Source organism: Miscanthus floridulus, chromosome 1, assembly GCF_019320115.1.
Source record: "Miscanthus floridulus cultivar M001 chromosome 1, ASM1932011v1, whole genome shotgun sequence".
In the NCBI taxonomy this organism is placed as follows: domain Eukaryota; kingdom Viridiplantae; phylum Streptophyta; class Magnoliopsida; order Poales; family Poaceae; genus Miscanthus; species Miscanthus floridulus.
This window is the reverse complement of record NC_089580.1, coordinates 52,221,020-52,224,791: the sequence shown is the minus strand read 5'-3', so window position 1 is coordinate 52,224,791 and position 3,772 is coordinate 52,221,020. Positions and strand designations below refer to the sequence as shown.

Sequence of the window (3,772 nt, the reverse complement as noted above, 5' to 3'; positions counted from 1 at the left end):
GGCAGTTGGAGCCGGAGCACCTGGAGCCACGCCAAACCCTGCCTTAATACTCAATACACTCTCTCTGTTCCAAAAAGATGCACTTCTCATTTTTTTTTCAAAAAAAACAAACAGTTTGAATTCTAACCGAAGTTATATAAAAATACTAACATTTATGATACAACATAAATATTATTAAATTAATTATAAAATATGTTTTCATAATAAATCTAGTTCGGGACATAAATGTTAATACTACTCAAACAATTTTTTGGGCAAAATAGCCGAATTCGTCCCTAAACTATCGCGCTTGGCTCAATTTCGTCCCTCAACTATAAAAACATCCGATTCGGTCCCTGAACTATCCAAATCGGGTCAACTTCGTCCATTCGCCGACATGGCACACCACGTTGGCTCGCCTAGTCACCGCCCAGTCAGCTTAGGATGTAAAATACCCTTTTACCCTCTATAGAGCAGCTCACCCCAGCTTCCGTCAATTAGAGGCTCCCCTGTCCCCATCCTCCAGCATGTCACTCATATTGTAATGTTTGTTTGATATCAAATGATGTTGCGAGAATTTTAACCATGTCTACAGTTGAAATAATTAAAGTAGTGCCTTGTTCATTCAAAGTGACAGACCATGTCAATGTTTAATGCAAATGATACATGCGCCATGCACTGGGCACTCAAACTACGTGATGCTCTTCTCTGATGACACTATGTCTTTTCCTATTCTTTTTCGAGAGGAGCTGTTTTCTCCTCCACGGCCAGCTAAAGTGGATCGAATTTTGGCTGAGCCGGTTCCTCCTGAAACATTGATGGTTGCCTTTGCAGATGTCCCAGCAGCCGTGCCAGCACTTGTCTCGATTATAATAGATGGACTTCCACCAGCAGCTGCCTTTGCGGATGCTTCAGCAATGGCTCTAGATTTTGTGTAAGACACCCTTTGTTTCTTATGGCTAGACTGAAAAAATGGAAAGAAATTACTTTACTAAAATTTTGTCTTTTTAAATCACCTCACTGAAATTTGCTAACCTGAAGATAGGATGAATTGACAGATGAATTGGCGTGACTTGAAGATGGTACTAGACGCTTTCCTTTACGTTGCTTGGATTGTGCAGGTTCCATTGCCAATGGATTGATATTTGCCTGCCTTGTTGCATTGGTGGCATGCTGCTGTGAAGGATTGTGTGACCCCGAGCCTCCCTGCAGTTACACACCAAAAGTTAGCGCATCTGAAATCAGCAAACAAATAACACGATAATAAAAAGGATAAACACCATTGTCACGGTGCATGTTCTGGAGTTGTGACCATCCCCTTTACACCGGCCACATTTGATTTTAGTAACTCTTGATGACTTAGTGCTTGATTTCTTTGGCTTTGAAGGATCTTTTCTCTTGTTTTTCTTTGGCCGACCTGACATCTTTTTCACTCTAGGAGGCAATGGTTTAGGATTTTGGGACACAGGCCATGCCGACTCATGCTCTACAGGTTGTAGGACATTTGATATGTCCTCTTGTATGCCTCAAGAGGAAAACACATGTGTACATATTTATTAGGCTCTTCAGACATCTTGAACAGTAAAGCACAAGCATGTGCGCATGGAATCCTAGAAACTTGCCAATATTTGCATGAGCATGTCCTGTTGTTGAGATCTACTGTGAACCTCCATTTTTTATCTCTCACTTCAAAACCAGCTTCACCATTCCACAAGACATGACAGTACTTCAAAACCAGCTTCACCATTCCACAATGTGTCACACCTCCACGATGCAGGTTCCTCCGCGTCGCTCCTTCAATCGTCAGACCAAATGCTTCCTCCCCATGGACCCAAACCCTAGTGCTCGTGTGCAGTTGCCATGGGGAGGAGAAATGAGATGCTGTTGGTGTGTTCAAAATGAGAATGGGAGCAAAAATGGTCTGTTCAATAGGGGTTGAAACCCTAAGCTGACTGGGCAGTGACTAGGCGAGCCAACGTGGCGTGCCATGTCGGCGAATGGACGAAGTTGGTCCGATTTGGATAGTTCAGGGACTGAATCGAACATTTTTATAGTTGAAGGACGAAATTGAACCAAACACGATAGCTCAGGGACGAATTCGGCTATTTTGCCAATTTTTTTGGGACAGAGGGTAGATGTTGTACGGTGCTTTATACTTTTCTGACTTCTGAGTAAATGAAAGCACCTAGGATGCAGTATAATTGGAGTAACCTCCAGCAAAACGGCAGGTCTTAGCCGCCGTGCTAGGCTGCTTAGTCACCAGGCCGCTACAGTACAAAAGAGCCATCAGGGGCTCTGCATGGTGCATGCTACTTAGCGCGCGCGCGCGCGCGTATATATATATATATATATATATATATATATATATATATATATATATATATATATATATATATATATATATATATATATATATATATATATATATATTATATTCTAGTCGGCTATAAAATAAGTTATTCCGTAGCCACCTCTATTTATGATAATTTTATATACTAATTTACGATAATGTCAATACATATTTATGATAGTTGGGTTATTATAACACATGAAGATATTTACCATAACGTTATAGTAGTTGTGTTATATATGTATAGGGAGAGTATATTCAGTACCAAGCTACAAAATAAGTTATTCTGTAGCCACCTTTATTTACGATAATTTTATATACTAATTTACAATAATGTCAATACATATTTATGATAGTTGGATTATTATAACACATGGGGATATTTACCATAGTAAACCACTTAGTATGAAGTTACTATAATCTCGTAAATTAACATAGTAATTATCGTAACTCAAAGTGGCTACATAATAAGTTATTTTGTAAATTATATATATATATATATATATATATATATATATATATATATATATATATATATATATATAAAAGTTGTTTTGTACCTCCAGTTATGATAATTTTTATACTTAATTTACGATAATTATGTTACTATAACACATGGGGATATTTATCGTAACATTATAGTAAACCACTTAGTAAGGAGTTACTATAATCATATAAATTAGCATAATAATTATCAGAATAAGTTATTATATAGCCAGTTGCACATATATATATATATATATATATATATATATATATATATATATATATATATAGGACGAGGCTAAAATGCACCTGGGTGCATTCTATGAAGCGAGTGCACCTGGGATGCGAGCGCGAGCCGTGAGACGCGCGGAGCGCGATGAGCGCGAGGTAAGTCCACGCTCTTGCATGCAAAACTAAATGGAGACAACCAACTACGTGATGACCTAACAGCCCAACCCACCCACCAGGAGGCATGCATGCAGGAAATCTTTTGTTGATTCCAAACGAAAAAATATGATATCTTCTAAACCATATATCCGATTTTAGTTCTGTTTGAAGTAGGTTGTTGAAAAATATGCTTAACAAAATGAGATCTATGAAGGCTGTATTTAATGAAGTTTTTTTTAAATACGTAATTCCAACATGTTGTACTATGAGTTGCAAGCACTTCTACAACACAATTGCAACTTAGCTGTAGCGTATTTAGCACCGGTTGCAATGAAGGCTGTATTTGATGAAGTTTTTTTTAATGCGTAATTGCAATATGTTGTACTATGAGTTGCAAGCACTTCTACAACACAATTGCAACTTGGCTGTAGCGTATTTAGTACTGGTTGCAATGAAGGCTATATTTGATGAAGTTTTTTTTTTCAAATACGTAATTACAATATGTTGTACTATGAGTTGCAAGCACTTTTACAACACAATTGCAACTTGGTTGTATCGTATTTAGCACTG

General features: G+C 37.7%; 1 pseudogene; it reads right to left on the bottom strand.

The window, feature by feature from the left end:
• Positions 1–670: 670 nt before the first annotated feature.
• On the bottom strand, positions 671–1,552 carry LOC136456701 (uncharacterized; annotated as a pseudogene).
• Positions 1,553–3,772: the final 2,220 nt, after the last annotated feature.